The sequence below is a fragment of the Tupaia chinensis genome, unplaced genomic scaffold (assembly GCF_000334495.1).
Source record: "Tupaia chinensis unplaced genomic scaffold, TupChi_1.0 Scaffold000555_1, whole genome shotgun sequence".
NCBI lineage: Eukaryota > Metazoa > Chordata > Mammalia > Scandentia > Tupaiidae > Tupaia > Tupaia belangeri.
Window position 1 is genome coordinate 816,574 of NW_006160067.1, and position 20,313 is coordinate 836,886.

Here is a 20,313-nt window from a genome sequence, read left to right on the forward strand (position 1 = left end):
ATATCCAGGATAATGCTTTATCCAGCTTCTAGATGTGTCTTAGTCCAGTCAAGTTGGCACCCAAAAACAAACTACTATGGCAGGGTATAAAATAAAATTTCTAAAACATGACCTAAAGAAGCTTCTGGATGAATAAATTAAAGATACAGAAATGGATAATGAACAACTACCAAAAGAAATTCTAAGCTCTCCAATTTTCTCAGGATTGACTCAACCATTTGAAGTAGGGTAAATCAGCAAAGTGAGTTCAATAAATTCAGTTTTTAGGATTAAATTGGTGATTCTCAACTGGGACACCTTTGCCTCCTTGGGAATGTTTAACATTGTCTGTAAATACTTTTGGTTCTTACAACCAAGAGAAAGTACTAGTGGTATCTAGCAAGCAGAATCCAGAGTTGCTGCTGAGCATCCTACAATGCACAGGACTGATCCCACTGCCAGGAAACATCTGGTCTGAAACATCAATAATGCTGAAGCTGAGAAACCTTGAATTAGGAGCCGTGAGTGAATCCAGGGAGCATATGGAAGAGCAAATGGGTCCTCTCTCTCCAGTCTCTAAGAATCATGCTGAGACCTTACATATGTATGTCAATGTGCTTAACCCCATTTTACAGGTGAAGAAACCAAAGCTTAAAGTTCAACTAATTTTCCCAAGATTAAACATTCAGTAAGTCGTGATGACAACATTAACCCAGGTTGATCTGACATACTGAGCATTTCCTCACTCACATCAGGACAACTTCCCAGACTTGAAATTGAAATTGAAGTTGAACTCCAGAATGAGGATATTGAATCGAAGTCAATGACAATCAAGAGGCTCCTGGGGCCACTATTACATTGCCAGGCCTTATAAGGTCTCTGCAGAGACTGGAGGTACAATGGGATGGGCAACCCAGGAGTGGGGGAGAAAGAAAAGTCTGAGGAACAGCTGAAAGAAGTAATGGGGAGATTGAAGGGTGACCCTTCTCAGAACCTGTGAACCAGGCAGAGATGCTGATAATAAAAGATATTCTCTAGTAATCTAGGCATTTCATAAACTAATGAGGTTACTTGAAAAAGGGAGAAATATTTGAAAGGAAATAAGAATTAAAAAGTTCCAGCATATAGAAAAGATAGATATAAGATATATCTGAGAAGAAGGGTTAGAAATACAGTTTATTTGTCCATTCAAGTGCTATCAGTTAAGTGACTGCTTTGCACCAGGTACTATACAAACACAGCATTATACCCTGGTGAACAAATAGATGTGATCCCTGCTACTACTAAGCTTTCAGTCTGATGGTGCATGTCAAAACAATCTCATAACAGGCATATGGGTGTGTGTATATATACATAGATTTAGTCTCAATTAGATTTAGTGGCAGTTTGGGAAATCAAGAGGCTATTACACAACCTTGAGTTTCTGTGTTTTCTTAAATTATGCATCTTCTGTCAGCCTCTTTACATGCTTTCTTCAAGAGTAACAGCATAATGATGATAATGATCCTCTATCTTGTGTTCAAAAAGATTGCTCAGCAGCCTCTGATGAGGCTTAAGGAGTTGGGGAAAAAAAAGAAAAAAGAGGACTGAGTTTGGAGTGGCACATTAGAGAAAATTATCTAGGAGGATTAAGGCCCTTCACAAACAGAAAGGCTCTTTCCAGAGTGACCTAGTTGGAATGGACTAAAATACAACATTGGCACTCTCACAATATTATGATCCTAGTTTTCTGTCACTGCTCCCATCCTCATAACCCCCACCACAGAGACCTTCATAACGCTCACTTTTAAAAGAAGTGATGGAGGCAAATTAGAGATGATTTGGGAGAAACCTCCAATAAATCTCTGAAGCAGGTACAGTCTATCTTCAGAGTCCATTCAAGACCAATGCCTAGAAGAATTCCAGTCCATAGCAAGTACTCAATACATATTTCTCACACTCCAGATCTTCTTTCTTTGATAACTGAGGGAGTCACCCTGTGGTTCTTGATACCAATCATTCCTCATGTATTTGATGAGCTCTCTCTGTGTTTCAGACACCGAGCCACTGGACATTTCATGAAAGCAGCATTATAGCTACTGCTGCTATTTGGTATTTCAAGCAACACACCTAGGAAATGAGGTGCATGCTCTAATAGAAAGCAGAGAATGCATTTAGCCAAAAGAACACCCTCCATCCCACCCCATGCCACCCCTCGATGCCGATTACAGGGTAAAACAGAGATTGATGTAATCCAGAAAGCTCAAGTTACAGAGAAATGGCATCTGAGAGGCCCTCTGAGCCATCCATCCTCAAGAAAATAAGGAAAACGGACAAGTTAGTCCTTTTTTCAGCATAGAGAAAGAAACTGAATCCCAATGGAAATCTTGTGAAGACTGTTTAGAGCAAATTTCTACACAAGGCTAACACATTTCTGACTCTAGACGCATGACCACAGCACATGTGACATTACCACCATGAACTTTCATGCAACTGCTTAAGATAATAACAAGAAAAGGGGCCTATAATATATTATTAAGTACAAAAAGAAAGCTGAAAGAAACACATTAAATAATTCCAGTGTGTATATGTGGGTGTGTACTTCAAAAGTTTGTGCAAAACAGAATAAAAAGATAAAAATTAAAAACATAAACTCTTTTTCTCAACATAAACTCCATCAAGGTCAAGACACTTTTGAAGTGATTATGCCAATCATTTAATTCATACCTAAAGAACTAAGTATTCTGGGAATTTAACCATGTCAATGCAGTCTTTCTTTTCATGTTATTAACTGAAGGAAAATGGTGTTCTCTAGAGTCATTTTTTTAAAGAATTATTTTATTTATTTACTTATTTTAATGTGACCAGAGGGGGACAGAGTAAAATAGAGAGAGAGAGAGAGAGAGCGAGCAAGCCGGCAAGTCTGGGACTCAAACCATGGTCCGCCATGTGGGAGTCCAGTTCCTTTAACCACCATACCACCTCTGACCCCAAGAGTCTTTTTTAAGATTAGAAAACAAAAAGAAACCAGAAGGAGCCAAATTAAGACTGTAAAGTGGTTGCCCAAAAATCTGCCATCAAAACTTTTACAAAATTGTCCTTGTTTGATGAGAAGAAAGGGCAGGAACATGGTCATGGTGGAGAAGGACCCTCTGGTGAAGCTTTTTTGGGTGTTTTTTGCTAAAGCTTCAGCTAACTTTCTCGAAACACTTATAAGAAGATGCTAAGGTTCTTTGTCCCTCCAGAAACTCAACAAGCAAGATGCTTGAAATCCCAAAATACTGTTGCCATGACTTTCCCTGTTGAGTGATTTGCTTTGACCAGACCACTTCTACCTCTTGGAAGTCATGGGTTTGATTGTGTTTTATCTTCAAGATTGTTCTGGAAAAACCATGTGTCATCTCCTATTATAATTATTTGAAGAAAGGCTTCAGAATCTTGATCCCACTTATTTAAAACCTCCATCGAATGTTCCTCTCTTGCCTGCAGATGATCTGGGTGCAGCAATTTGGGCACCCATTGAGCAGAAAGTTTGTTCAATGTTAATCTTCCTGTCAGAATTGTGTAAACTGAACCAATTGAGATATTGATGGTGTTGCCTGTTGTTTTCACTGTTAATCATCTGTCCTCCTCAATTAGGGCATGGAAAAGATTAGTTTCTTCCTTACAAATGGAAGCAGGTAGTGTACTGTTACAGGTGTCATATTCAACATTGTCTGGTCTCTCCTTGAAATAAATAATCCATTTGTAAACTGCTGATTTCCTTGTGGGGACTTCCCCGCAAGGTTTTTGTGAAGCATCCTTGATTTCACAATTTCCCACCCAAGCATCACCATAAATTTCTTGTTTTGGAGTACAATGATAGTAGAGCTCACCATGTTTTGATAGGGCTGCTTCTCAAACTGATCTTATCTTTCTTAGCACTCCACAGTAGATCCTCATATATGCTATAACAAGTTAATATTGGCTTATTTTTATTTTTCTTTAAAGATTTTTTTGCCATAAGACATGTGTGTTCACTGGAAAAAGAGAGAGAGAGAGAGAAATCACCACCCAGGGGGCATAGCCACACCACAATCCCATCCCTTCCACACTCTCTGGAAATTTTTGGCATGGACATACACATGTCTGTGTGATTTTCAAGCCACCCAGAGTGGAACTTACATTGTAGTCAGCCACATGGGAATCCAGCATCTTAATCACTACAGCACCTGCTAGTCCCAATATTGGTTTATTTTGACACACACAAAAAATTGAAATCCTTGGGAACCAGCAGTTAGCGTAAAGGCTATGTCGCTGGACTCCCACATAGTCGACTGCGGTTCGTGTCCCGGACCCGGTGGCTTAAAACTCACGCCGGGCACGTGTGCGTGCGTGCCCAAGATCCTGAGAGGAGAATGAAGGAGAAGGGATTGCGGCGTGACCATCCCCCCTGGGGGGTGATTTCTCGCTTTCTGTCTCTATGTCTCTCGCTGTCTGTCTGGCGAGCGCACGCGCCCTACAGTGAAAATCTCTCAAAAAAAAAAAATTGAAATCCATGAATCTTTTTTCATAATATCTGTTTCCATGACCTTTGTGAAAAATATGTGCATTTAGATAATGTACAAATAATTATTCAATCAGTTTTTATTATATCAATTTTAATTCCCTTTAATGATATTTACTACTTGTTTTCAATTTTGAAAATTATCTGTTGCTCTGTCTGCCTACTGATCTATCAGGTCTCCTGGCACCTTTATCTAGGACTTCTCAACCTCCAGAACTATAAGAAAAAAGTTTCTGTTGTTTATAAGCCACTTAGTCTGAGATATTTTATTATAGCAGCCCAAAAAGGCTAAGACAGTCATCGTCAAGCAGTAATTGTATCGGCTTTAGAAATTCCTGTGTTAAACCTGAGTAGATGGCCTCTTCTGAACAACTATGGAGAAACTTCTAGAGCTACAAGGTGGTTAGCCGTATGGACTATTGTCTTTTAAAAGACTTACTTCTCTCTGAGTGACACAGTACATACCCACACACATATATATGCACATGTATTACATTAGACACACAAATTATAAAAATATGTACGACTCTCTTTCTGACCCCAAAGAAGGGCTTAAGAGCTAGTAGGTAAGACAGACATGTGACTAGAATGACTGTGAAACACCATGCCAACATCTGAACAAACTTCTCTCAGAGGAGACATAAGCTCACATCATGGCATATTGTATTATAATTCAACATTTGAAGAATGAATAATGCTTGCTCGTTAAAGAAGAAATTTATGTCTGGTAGTTCTCAGTGAATAATAACAGTCTTTCTTATAGCAGCAAAAAACGCTCTCGAGCTTTTGATATACAAGCATTGCCTGGGACCCTAATGTGTGTTTAGTAGGGAAGGGAGAGGATCAAGAAAAAATTGTTGAAACACAACACCCCATATCTCAAGTCCTGTTTGCTCAGATTGTATGTAATTAACTAACATTAAAAAAAGTAAAAAGAAAAACAAAAAAGAAAAAATATATATAGTAATCTATATATTACATGTATATGTGTGTGTATATATATCATATAAATATATATTATATTTATGAAATAAAGGTTAACCTAATTATCAACCCCTTTTCTATAGTTTAAATGTTATCTCCCAAAATCAATGTGTTAGAAACTTAATCCCCAATGCAACAGTGTTGGAGGAAAGGGCCTAGTGGGACAAATCTAGGTTATAAGGGCCCCACCCTTAGGAATGGATTAATGCTAGTTATAAAAGAGCTTGAGGCTATGACATTGATCTCTTGCTGTCTCTTGCCCTCTTTTTGCCCTTCCACCGCAGGATGATGCAGCAAAAAGGCCTTTGCCAGATGCTAGCACCACAGTCTTAGACTTTCTAACTTCCAGAATCATGAGCTAATACATTTCAGCCCATTATAAATTATATGATCTTGGGACCAGCAGATGGCGCAACAGTTATGTAGCCGGACTACTACTTGGCTGACTACAGTTCAAGTCCTGGATCCAGAGACTTGAAACTCATGCTGGGTGTGTGTGTGTGTGTGTGTGTGTGTGTGTGTGTGTGTATGTGTGTGTGTGTGCCCAAAATCTGAAGAGGAGAATGGAGGATAAAGGATCGTGGCATGGCCATCCCTCCCTGGGAGGGTGGTGATTTCTCACTTTCTGTCTCTCTGTCTTTCTCTGTCTCTCCAATAAGTACACACACCCTATTGTAAAAATCTCTCTTTAAAAAATTATATGACCTTAGGAATTCTGTTCTAGAAGCCTGAAAGGGACAGACATTCTCCATACTCAAAATCCACAAACATATACTGTCCTGTGGTTCTGATCTCAGTGAACGGTACCACCACTCACACTATCACCCAGACCTTAAAATAAGGCATCATGACTACAAATAATCCAGTAAACTCACTGTGGCCTCTCTCGCTCCCTGACTTTGTCTTCTCTGATTTCCTTTCTGCTTCCCTTTTCTCTATCCAGGTTCACATAGCATCTCCTGCTTGTTCTTAAACCTCTGCTTAGACATCCGCGTACTTCGAAGCCTTTCCTCTCACACCTCCCTCAGTTTAAGCATCTGCCTTCGGGGTGGTGCATAAGAATCCTATGCACACCTCTCTCCATCACTTACCACTGAATTATAATCGCCTGACTTAATTAATCTGTTTCCTGCATATACAGTAAATCCCAAGAAGGCAGGAACTGTGTCTTATTCAGTGCCATATCCCCTGCATCTGACACAAGGCTTGGCTCAAAACCAATGCCTAATAAGTATCTGTTCACTGCACGCTAAGTGTATAGTAACTTGAAAAATATTCTATCTGGAAGTTGATAAATATTTTCTCCTAAAGATGGGAGTCAACCTTAGCGGCTGCCTCCCCCAGAGCTGAGAACAGGTCTCACTGCAGCAGAGGGAAAAAATAAGCAGGAACAGATGACGCGGCATATGCAGCTCCTTGCTCTTTTCCTGCAGCAAGAATTCACTTTCGCTTTCAGGTAGGCCCGGGCTGCTGTGCAGTCGATTCCACGGCCTCCCTGGGGAGCCCAGAGGAAAGACACTTGGCACTGAGTGAATGAACTGCATCCTCAGTGGGGGGGAGGGGTGTCATCACATGGTCACTCCAGCCAGACTGCCAAGAGGCCGCATTTGCTGGGTGACTGAGAGGAGGAAGGAGGACTCACAGACCAACCCAGCCAGTGGTGCAATGCAGCTCCCAGGAAAGGGAGAGTGGCAGATGTCCTCTGGCCACACACACAACGAGCAAAAAAGGGAGGAGAGAGGCACGATTGGGAGCCAATCTCATCCCAAATCTGAGCAACGCAGCCTTTCCAAGCAAGTCCAAAGTGAGTGACCTCGATTCAACTTCCCCTGATTCTCCAGGCTACCGTCATTTCTGGTTCTCAGGTCAATCACCACAGCACTTACTAATCATACATTCCTTGGTAGTAAGTACTGGCCACTTTGCCACTGCCCTGGCCCAGTTACCATACCCTTTGTTGTTTAGCTATGAAAGTAGGCCTTCACTGACCTCCCCAACTGATTGAAAGTTTCAAGGGCCATGTTTTCTACCTCTTCATATGTCCTTTAGATATTTGTAGCATTATGCACAGTACTATTTGTGATGAGGTACCAAGAGTCACTGAACAGATAAATGAACAAATCAACTCTGGTTTGTTCATTCACGGAAAGGTGGATTACAGAGAAATCTCCTAAGTGGACACAGTAGCAAGGCTTCCTGTGGGACTCAGCTTCTCCTGACCTGAAAACATCGGTGTGTCAGTGGCAGAGTTCCACTGTACCCTTGACCAAACGACATTTGATAGACTGGATCAGGTGCTGGAGAATAGGAGCTTCTGCATGGATCTCATATCATATGCTATCTGTCTGTGTCCCTCTATGTTTACAGCTCATTCAGAGTCTGCACTGCTATCCCCAGAGCTCCTGGGGTGAGGGTTAACTATCATGGCTACTCGTCCCTATCTGCTGTAACAGTGATTGAGATATAGAGTCCCTGAGTTATGATGAAGTGCTTGTCGATCCAGAGAAAGAGCTGGCCTCTGGTCACTTGGCAAGTGTGAGTGAACACATTCTCCTATGAGAACCAGGGATCTGTACAGACAGTTCCTGCTGTATTCAAGGAAAGATGTTGTCAGCCCTCAGAGTTTCAGGGTCAAGCGAGATAAAGGTCTCTGCTCTCAGGGAGACTGCAATCTAGAACTGTGCTTAACAGCAGGTCAGCTGACCAGATGCTAGGAGTTCAGAAAAGGGGACAAACACATCAAAGGAAAAGAGATTTGTGTTGAACCCCATTGGATCCATGGGCCTTGGCACAGTGAGGTCATCCTGGGCTAATAAAAGGGAGACAATCAAAGTGCCAAGACTGGAATGTGCCAGATTCTTCAAGGTATAGTGTGAAAATTAATCATTTATAAAGCAGATATGTAAATGGATGGTTATTCACACAACACAAACTCAGCACCAGAGTCTCTTCTAACAAAACGTGATCTATGATGATAGTGGTTGTCTTAGGAAGACATTGAGAATCTGCACTCCCTCTTGTAGGCCTTGTAATATGAAGCTGCTCCCCACTAAATGAGTTTTTCTTTCTTTCTTTTCCTTTTTCAACCTTCCTTCCTTCCTTTCTTTTTTTCTTTCCTTTTGGAGATAGAGCACATGAGACACTGCACTCACTGTTGAGAGCCAGAACAGTGTTTCTTGAATATTAATATGAATATGAGTCATCTGAGGCTCATGTTAACATGCAAATTTTGACTCAGTAGACAAGGGGAGTTAGGTCCTATAATCCTACTTATTTTATTTACTTATTTTTAGGTTTTTTGCCATAGGGCATGTGTACTCACAGGAGAGAGACACAGAGAGGGAAATTAAGAAGGTACTCTACCCCTCAGGAGAGAATATCCATGCCACAATCCCTTCTCCTCCACTCTCCTTTCGGGATTTGGGACATGTATCTCATGATTTTCAAGCCACCAAGTCTAGGACTCAAACCACACTCAACCATGCATGAGTCCAGCACCTTAACCACCATACCACGCTAGCCCCCATACATTTTTGACTGAATGGCATGGCTGCTGCTGGCCCATAGACCACATTTTGAGCAGCAAAGGGCTAGAATATCTTTCTCTGTCTTGAAGTAATTTTTATCTATCACTGCAGCCTTTTCATTAAACATTGTAGATGTTAGAACCCTTGGAACAAAAGAGTATGTCTTATAAACTATGTGATAACCATATAGTCAGCATCTTCCCTGGCTTGTTGAATACTGCTCCCCACTAAATGAGTTTTTCTTTCTTTCTTTTCCTTTTTCAACCTTCCTTCCTTCCTTTCTTTTTTTCTTTCCTTTTGGAGATAGAGCATATGAGCTTGCCAGAGACAGATAGAAAGAGAAAGTGAGAAATCATCCTTCAGGGGGAATGGCCATGCCACAATCCTTCCTACTCTTGGAATTTGGGGCATGCATGCACATTCACCTGGCCTGATTTTCAAGGCTCTGGGTATATGGTTTGAATCACATAGTCAGCAAGCAGGATCCAGCTGCTTTTACCACCAGGCCACCTGGCTGACCTATGTATGAATATTTCAATCAAAGCAACAATGAAAAACATTTATGGACTATCACAAGGGTCAGCCAAGTACTGCCCATGCACCAAATCCAGGTCACCACCATTTTTTACAAATAAAGTTTTATTGGAGTACAGATACATCTGTTCATTTACACAGTGCCTATCATTGCTTTTCATGCTATAATGTCACAGGTAACCAGTTGCCATAGAGACCACATGGCCCTCAAAGCCTAAAATAATCTGGTCCTCTACAGAAAAAGTTTCCTGATTGCTGGCCCATAAAATTGAGGACCTGCTATCTTTGTGTCTCGCTGGCTTTAAACATAGGCATCGAAGCTGTCAGTTATGTCCATTGTCCTAAAATCCAAATGTCCAGGACACTGCTGAAAAAGAAAATAAAGTCCTCCAAATTCTCTTGGTAGGAGAGAGACTGGATTCTCCAGGAAATACCCACATCATCTATCCAGTGGGGAGATCTTAGGACATCTGAACTAGCAGGGCTTACATGAAACTCGGTAAGCATGAAACTCTCCAATACATCTTATCCTCGATGTCGCTATAACCTGTGTACAACTGGTGTACTGATTCAGGAGTGAACACAAGCAGAAGCACGCCATACTATAGGAACATGGTGTTTTCACCCCTCCTGAAACTCAGACCAGATTTGGTGGTCTGGCCCACCTCACTTGAAAAAATGAAAATCCCTCCTTCGGATCACGTTATGTCATTTCCTATCTTGGCTCAGAATTATAAGAGCTTCAGAAACACAGGAAGTAAATTCTCATCAACTGCTTGGGGAATTTAAACTGTCCCAAAAAGGAGGCACTTGTCTGAACAGCCTCTCGGCCTGTCGCATTGGCTTGGAGGCGTGGATAATGGAGATGGGAAGAAAACGTGGAAGGATGCGTGAAGGAGAGACAGGGCTAAAGTGAGGTTCCCCAGAGTGCGTGGAATAAGTCAGAGCAGTGGCCTCCTGCGCGTCAAACCATGAAATCAACAGAAAATGAACCAGAGTAGAAAGAGGAGAATTCACGTGAAAGATTCAGAAGAGCTCTTCCAGGCCCGTAAGACTTGGCAAAACCCAAAAGGCATTATAAGCCGTTTAAAGGAAGGAAGTGGTTCTGACGGTGGAAAGCCTGCTCAGCAGTGGAAGCACAGGATGGGGTAGATGTGGGCAGACGGTGGTGGGCCCATCTTCGCCCAAACCACAGGCAGGCACACACAGGTCGACGGGCTTGTCTTGTCTTTGGGGAATTTCTTTTTTCATTTCTCCTTCTCTCCCTTCTTCCTTCTTCCCTAACCCCACTTGCTCTTTTCCTTTCTCTCACACTCCCTCCCTCCAACCTCTCGTTTTCTCTCTGTTTTACAAACACGTACAAACTTTGTATTTTGTATCAAGCCCTACAACACTAAAAACAACTAACAGTCTCAGCCCTCAGGAAGTTTAGAAGTCCAATGAGGAAAGCAGGCCTTAATAAAATATATGAATATGTATAATATATATGTATAATTGCTACAAGTAACACACGTGGTAAATTCTATGAAGCAATAGGCAAAGAGCTATTCTACCTCGGGATCTTTACACCTGCCACTCCTCCTATCTGGAACCATTTTTTCTCAGATAGCCTTCAGGCTCTCTCCTCACTTCCTGCAGGTCTCTGCTGAAACAAACACCATCCTATCAGTGAGACCTTCTCTGATAAGCTTATGTATAAACTAACATCCTCCTCCCTCCGAGCCTCCCTATCCCAGTTTGGTTTTCCCTGTTATAGTTCACATATTATATACATGTGTGTACATATATCATATTATATTTTCTCTTGGTTGTCCTTTATCATTTCTTTCTTTACACCAGGGTAGAATATAAGCTTTTATTGAGTAGTAAGAGTTAACTAGGTGAAGGGAGAGAAAAACTACTAAGGAAACGGATGAGCAGGTAAGACCTTGGAGAGTAAAAGCAAGCCATAAAGCTGGAATAGAGATGAGATAAAATCATGTCAGACTTGATGGAATAAGTTTTCCTCTCTTTTATTCCAAGAACAATTCAAAGCCACTGAAGGTTTTTAAGCGATGAGATGACATGTTCAGATCTGCATTTTTAAAATGTCATCTCGGCGAGCTATTGGACAGTGAATCAGAGCTATCAGCAGGATGCCATAAAGCATTTGAATCATGTAGCAAATGCCCCTTTCTCTTAGTCCAAGCTCACCCAACTCTTTTCTGATTAGAATCTGGCTTTCTAGAATTTGACAGAGGGAACACGACATGCACTTTCTAATGCACGAGAGAGAGAGACAGATGTGAATCAATATAAAGCAGCAAATGCATATTCTGTGTTATCTGTCAGTCTCTTTGAACTCAGGTTCTGTGAGACCCTCCTGTAAGATGCATGCAGCCTCTGAGCTGACAAGCCCAGTTTCTAAAGCAGGAAAGCAGAGGGTCAGCCCTTGATGGCAGCCACAAGGCCAAGCTGAGTGTCCACATACAGCTTAGGCAGTCCAGCAGCAGGCGTGTCCTGATACATCCCCACCTCCAGCCCTGTCCTCCACTCAGGATACTAAGCAGAAATCAGTGTTCAACTCTGACCCAGGCCTTTGAAGACCTCATGAAACTCTGAGCCAGTGTAAAACTCAGCTCAGCTGCTGGCCAAGCTCAGGGAATGACCAGGCATGTTGAAGGAAATACAATGATTTGACAACTCTGGATTTGCCTTGGGAAACCCCAGGTGAACTTCCATAAAGATCACCATTTTAGGTGATGACAAAGGTTATAAATAAGACATTTGTGTAAAAGCAAACAGAACTAGTCACTTTGAGGTTCTGCTGAACTTATTTGGAAGAAATTTCTAAGCCAAAAACGTGAAAGGCAGCCAGTGAGCCAACCACACCCATGAAAGGACTGGAAGAGACTGAACAGTGAAGCACCAATGAATGTTCTGAGAGTACGCACGTTCTCCTCGCACGACTCCACTCATCCAGGTGTTTTCTTCTCCTTATTTCTGTTAAAATTTTTGCCATAGGGCAGGTGTACTTGCTGGAAAGAGACAGAGAGAGAAAGAAAGTGAGAAATCATACCCTCTCCCCCAAGGGAGATTGTCATGCTACAATCCCTTCTCCTCCATTTTCCTCTTTGGGGATGCATGCACATGTGCCTGGCACTTCTTTTGTTTGTTTGTTTGTTTTTGCCATAGGGTGTGTGCACTCACCAGAGAGAAACAGAGAAAGACAGTGAAAGTGAGAAATTACCCCACAGCAGGGGATGGCCATGCCACTATCCCTTCTCCTCTATTCTCCTCTTGGGATTTTAGGCACACATGCCCAATGTAATTTTTCAGCTGTCAGGTCTGGGACTCGAACTGCAGTCCACCATGTGGGAGTCTAGCACTGTAACCACTACACCATTCCTTGCTCCCCAGTGTGTTTTTTAAACTGCCAGGTCCAGGACTCAAACCACAGAATCAGTCTTGTGGGATCCAGTACCTTAAATACCATGCCACCTGCTGGCCCAACCAGGTGGTTTCTGCTCAACAAAAAAATTAGCCACTACACAACTTCCCAGATGCTCCAACACGCCCTCCAAATACAGTTCTGAAATCAAAGTTTTCCAGGTCATCAGGACAACTGCATGGTCTCTAACACAGATAAACCAAGCAACATTTCAAGAGTTCTTACCACATAATTTTCATCATGTCTGTTTTTTGTGGGTTTTTTTGTTTGTTTTTGCCTTCTAATTTCTAAAGAAAACAGCTACTTCCTCTAGGACTGGATGTTGGAAGATAATAACTCTACTCCCAGCTTTGCTACTAGATGGCCATGAGACTTTGAAGAGCTGAGCTATAGAGGCCAAATGGTATGGGGTGATGTAACACTCTGCAAGACTGACCCACATGAGCATGCCCTGGGTTCACATCCAGAGACCTCCCTGGACATGATAGATGCACACATGTCCATGATCCAAGGATATCTCTCTCTTACTCTGTCTCCCTCACTCATAGTAGAAAGAAAAAAAGAAACTTTAAAAGATTTGTGCTATACTACATGATGTTCATTTGTTTATCCTTTCAACAGCCGTTGATTCTGCTCATAAGGCCAGTCCCCATGCTGTGTTTTAAAGAAACAAAGAGAAATAAGAGAAATCCTTTCCCTGAAGCAGCCTCAAGTTCTTCTGGATGGAATGGACAGACAAGAAGAGCATGTACGACAATGGCAATGGGGTGGGCACCATGCCAGAAATAAGTACGGGCCAGCAGTGGGCTTAGAGGACAGGCGGCAAGTCTGCCGGAGGGAGGCTGGAGTGCATCCAGAAGGGAGTGGCAGCTGAGCTAATAAGTAAAAGAGCATCTGGAGTTCACCAGGGCAGTAGGGTGGGCCTCAGGGAACAGCCAATATTCTAGGCCAAGGTCATGGTATGTGCAATGGCATTCAGGTAAGGAAATGCTCAGTGGATGAAGCTGGAAATCTTCAAGAGCACCAAGGTTGTGGTTGGCTGTGCAGGATGCAGATACACAAAGGGCAAGGGGTCGAACATTGTATCTCAGGCTGCCAGACCTCCGATAATCTCCCCTGAGCACTCCCTGTTCCTGTACATGCTGACAACTCTTCCCGCCAGCCCCAATGACTCTGCCTGAAAGCTTTCTCTAATCTCAGGAGCACTCTCTTCCCATTCAAAGTCGACTGACGTACTGAAGAATTAAAGCCACCCAGTACAGTCATACGCCAATGGCTCATGGTGGTTGGCTGATGTGTACTCAACATCTCAGCCTTGGAGAAGATTCTGCAGAGTGCCCTGTGCTCCCCCACCCCCTGTGTTCATAAACCCTCAGGTTAGCTTTCTTCCCTTCCCCTTCTCACTCCCCTGCTTTCTTAACATTGTTCCCTGGAATTGCTTCCCAAATAAATTATTTGCACTGAAATCATTGTCTTACTTTTGATTTCCCTGACAGATTTCAGTGCAAGTAATTTAGTTGGTAATACCCACGGCATTTGTAGCAACACAACTACTGAGAAGTTCACCTCCTGAGGGGTGGGGTGGAGGGAAACAGGAAGGCTTCTGCAATTGCTTGAGTATTATAGAAACATGGAGGCAATATTAAGCAAAAAGACAGTAAAATCAGTTTATTTGGTTTGAGTACAATAGAGAACTTGAAAGTACAAATGATAATGAGTCAACAATCAACTCAGAGCATGAGCTGAAAGACAGAGGTCTCCAAGAAAGCATTTTAAAAGGCTTCCTTTCTTGTACCTTGAAGGCATACCACGCTGATGATGCCTGAGATTTGACTGCAAGAATGACAGTTACAAAGAAGGCTTAGTTCACAGCTCTGCCAAGTTCCCCATGTGAGAGTTAGGGCAAGGACTTGGACTCTGGAAACATGAATAAAGATATTTTGGTGACGCTTCTTAGTAACATTCAAACGTCAGATTTCCCTCAGACCTCTGAGGTAGCAGAAGAAAACATGTCCCCATGGATAAAGAAAATTTGACTTCTGTAGCAACACCCACATCTGAGACCAACTGATTACAAGACATTGCCCTCCTCAGGAGACCAACCGATTACAAGACCTTGCCCTCCTCAGGATCAACCCTTACCTCTTACTGCTTTCTTAAGAGTGGAAATGTATTTGAATAATAATAAGATTTTTGTTCTTTCTTTTTTCATTTATTTCATTTATTTGTTTTTGCCCACAGGCATATGCACTGGCCAGGGAGAGAGAGAAACAACCTCCGGTAGGATGTAATCACACACATTGCACTCCTTTTTCCTTCATTTCCCCTCCCATTGGGATTTTGGGCACATATACATGCCTGTGTGTTTCTTAAACCTTGAAGACCAGTATTCAAAGTGTGGTCAACCATGTAAAGTCTGGCTCCCTTAACAACTGAACTACACAGCCAGCCCAAAGAATTTTTTCTCATTATTCATAATAGAAAATTATGAATTTTCTATTATGAATAATGAGGGAAAGACAGACCAAGAAAAAGAAAGAAAGAGAGGGCAGCACCATCCACAAGGTCCAGTTTACACCATGATCCCCTTCCTACAGCCTGTCAGATCCTAGACACATGTGCACCATGCCTGGCATGTTTCAGGCTTGATGGGGTCACCGCATGGCTTCTCTTGAGGAGAAGTGCATTGCTGCTATGCCATGGAGCCAGCCCTAGAGAACTAAGTGTTAGATTATTTTCTAGCATATTTGTGCCAATTACTGTGTATAATTAAGAGCCCTTATACTTTCCAAGTATTTTGTTTGAATGCACTAAATTTAAAATAGACTGTTATAAATATTTATACCCCTTTATTTCATGTATAATGAAGGTGGAAAGGAGACAAAAATAAATAGCTAATTTAAAAAACAGGTAATTTTTCCAATAAGATAATGCAATTATGTCAAATAAATAGAATATTTCAATTATTACAGAAAATTACTGGGGACAGCACTGGAGTCTATTAGGTTTTTGGAAGAGTCATGACATATTTTTCTATTTTTTCTATGCAAAAATGTGTCAACCCAACAAATATATAGAATATGCAGGGCCAAACCTCTGTGGGGCCTACGCAGGACCATACTGAATGGGGAGCAAGACCAAAATGGCAGCTATGAACCTTGGGCCACAGTAATCTGAGGTGATCACTAGTAGACCACAGATGTTCCAGAGGCACGATAGATGGGCACCGAGAAAGAAGAAAGTTTGTCTTATGTAGTAAAAATATACAAACAAAAATACAATCCTCAAAACTCAATAACTCTCGAAGGAAACCAATATAAAATGGGCAAAATATTTGAATTGACACTTTGCCAAAGTAGGTACACATATGCAAGTAGCATATAAAAAGATGATTAACATCATTAGTCATGAGGAAATGCACATTAAAGCTATGATGAGCTACCACTACATATTTCATTGAAAAAAATAGTTAACATTTAAAATATTGATTATACCAAGTGTTGGAGAGGATGGGATGGAACTGGAAATCTTATAAAACAACCACTTTAGAAAACAACTAGAAGTTTCTTAAAGCTGTAACACAACCTATCAAGTCATGCAACATATACTTCTAGGTGTGTACTTAGTGGAAAAGAAGCATATACCCACACCCTTGTCATGCATTCTTGGAGCAGCTCGCTGTATTAGTAAGAACTGAAAACTAGAAACAGACTGTAAGCCTATCGACAAGTGAATGGGTAAATAAATCTCAGTATCTTTATAATGAAATATACTCAGCAATAAAAAGAAATGAACTATGGATACACATGATGCCATAGATAACTTTCAAAGTGATTATATTGAGTAAATGAGTCTATGTCTGTCCCAGACAGAGAGCAGGCTTGCTTTGCTTTTGCTGACTACAAAGGCAATAATTCCCCAAACTCAGTGCTCTTCAACTATGTCGCAAACCCACTGTGTGTACAGCATCTGTCTAGGCCCTTTCACTTTGTTCCTATGTATTTTAGTCCATTTTCTGTTACATAATAACTGCAAATTTTAACCTGACAATTTATAAGGAATAGAAGTTTATTTAGCTCATGGCTTTGGAGGTCCAAGGTCAAGGAATTACACCTAATGAAAGTCTGATTTGTTTTTGTTTTTGTTTTGTTTTTGTTTTTGATGAAGATACTCATTAGAGTCCCAAGATGTCATAGTACAACATATTGCAAGAGCAGAGATGAATATCTCTGGCTATGTCACTGACTTGCCCTCTCTCCATATAACCTTAACCAGGATTCAATCACATGGGTGTCATCATGATGACATCATATAATACAAATAACCTCCTAAAGATGCCACTTTTCAACTCTATACCCAGATTAAGCGTGCACCCCTTAATCCTAGCACAGCCCAATTCAACACATGGATACTGAGGAGGCACCTCCGAACCATAGCACCATGGGATTTTGAGCAGTGACAGTAGCAGGAATAGAGACTATGCCTGGATGCTACAGCATGGCATCCCATTCATTAAGGCTGACACAGTCATCTGCACTGCTGAATAGTCAACCTTTTGGTAGTAGGTGCCAACACTGAAGCTTTGAAATGTACAATTCCGCAAGGAAACCAACTAGCCCATTTTGGCCAGTCAATTACATCAGACTCCACTCTTAAAAGGACAGTGATTCATCCTAATTGAAACTGATATATTCCCTGGGCATGGGTTTTCCCTCTCTGCCTGTAGTAAGCTTGACCAGCATTAACATGTGGTGGCTCAGAAAATGTCTGTTCACTGGCGTGTGATTTCATATATCAACTCAGACAAAAGGCTCAGTTTAAGTCCAAGGAGATGTGAAATGGTTATATGACAATGAGATCAATTTTCTCTACCATATACCACATCATCTGGCTTCTAAAATGTTAGAACAACCTTTAAATGTATAGCTAAAATACAAGCTTGGAGATAAACCTTGCCAAATTGGGATGTTTTTCTTCAAAATACAGTATATTCTTATAATCCATGGCTACTATTTCTAGCAGTTAAAATTACATGAATCCAAGAACTCCAGAAGTAGGAACTAAGTCTGGAAACTATTACTTTGAGTGACCCACTACGTGAACTTGTGTTCCCCGTTTCCAGCTTCTTGTGATTTCCAAGGTGGGAAAACATTCCTGTCAGTGGACACAGTATACCTTCTAACCCTAAGGCTGTCCTTGTTGCCTAATTTTTTTTCCCTCTCTGTTGGCAGGGATGATGAGTTATTTCTGTATTGTCAACACTAACTCACTCTCGTTATCTTGAGAAGATAAGAGTACTGCTACGTAGTTGGACAGTAAAGAGTATTTTTGGAATTCAGGGGATTTACTGGGGCATCCTATATTTCCAGACTATGGATGAACATGGACCACTAATTTCTTCAGTCACAGAATGGCAAGGGACAGTAATTAGAAGCTTGAATCACTCTGGGATGAGAGTCTGGGTTGCCCTACAACGCACATGACCTAAAAAAGAAGTGTTGGGAATTGAGATGGATAGAAAGGAAGGAGATGATAAATATTTATAGCAGCTTCAGACCCATCTAGAGCAGTGGTGATTGTAGTCTATGCCACTGATATTCCTTATTTTTTATTATTGTAAGAAATTGTGACCATCTACCACGTTTAAAAATTCATACAGAAAGAAAGAAACTGAATGTGGGACCCTGCTGGACCTGAGGGGGGAAAGTGGCAGTCTGTAGCAGTTGCTACATTCCCCCTGCCCGCCTACTCACTCACTCATGTTCCTGGGTATGCCAATAGCTTCTTACAAGCTCTTACAATTTTGTCTAAGGGGCTTTCTCTCAAAGCAGTGACATATCTGACACACACATGATGCAGGATAGCATTGTTCACAAGTAAGCCCAGCCTCAGTAGTACCCCTTGACAAAAATCATCAGAAAAATATCTCAGTTTCCCAGCCCTTCAAATATAACAAGTCTGAAGCAACTCCACCTGGTCTCCGAGACGTCTTTGAAAGGACTGATGCCAATGGTCCACAGCAGTGACTTTCTCATTAATCAATCTGACATTGTCTTCCTCTTGTTGTCTTACACCTCCACTAGGTGAAGAAAGGGAGAGACTAGATGAAGGATGTTGAACTGGATTATTTTTGCATTCATTTCTATTCATTAGTCTTTAAAAACTAAATCCAAGACTCAACCCCTTCAGGATCTTTCCCCTCATAAGCACCATATCAAGTTGGACACACGCTAGTTTCTGCTTCCTCAGTTCTGGTATATGAATTTCTTTAATACAGACTTATTTTGCTTCCCAATTGTTTTAGAATTGCCTGTCTGGTCTCCCCAACTAGACAGCTTCTCAAACCCTATCACCTAAAGTAGTGAGTTTCCAAGTATTTTTGTCTTCAAAGTAATAATAATAACTTCACCCAAGGACTCACAACAATCCCATGAAGTAGGTTCTATTATTGTTGTTCTTATTCTGCAGACACATGAACTAAGACTCAGGGATATTAAGTCATTTCCCCAAGTGCACTCAGCTAGTAAGTGGGAACTTCAGGCTTGAACTCAGACACTTTGTCATCATCCATTATCCTCTACCACTTTTTAACTTGTATTTTTATTTTTATATTTATTTATTTATTCCTTTTTTTGCTACAGGATAGGGCATGTGCACTCTCAAGAGACAGAGAGTGAGAAGAACACAGACAAAGTGAAAAAACACCCCAGGGGCAACGGCTATGTTGCAATCCCCTCTCTTGCAGTATGCTCTTGGGATTCGGGGACGTGCACACACATGCACCCAGCACTCTACTCAAGCTGCCACATCTGTGACTTGAACTGCACAGTCAGTTACGTGGGATCTAAGACCTTAATCTCCATGCCATCTTCTGGCTTTTAAAGATTATTATTATTTTTTCTTTTAAAAAAGAGATTCTTGGGAACCAGCAGTTAGCGTAATGGCTATGTCGCTGGACTCCCACGTAGTCGACCGCGGTTCGTGTCCCGGACCCGGTGGCTTAAAAAACTCACGCCGGGCGCGTGTGCATGCGTGCCCAAGATCCCGAGAGGAGAATGGAGGAGAAGGGATTGCGGCGTGACCATCCCCCCTGGGGGGTGATTTCTCGCTTTCTGTCTCTATGTCTCTCTCTGTCTGTCTGGCGAGCGCACGCGCCCTACAGTGAAAATCTCTCCAAAAAAAAAAAAAAAGATATTCTTGCTATAGGGTGCATGCACTTGCCAGAAAGACATAGAGACAGAAAGGGAGAAATCATTCCCCTGAAGGGTGGCCACGCCATAATCTCCTCTCCTCCATTCTCCTCTTGGGATCTTGGGCATGCATGCACATGTGCC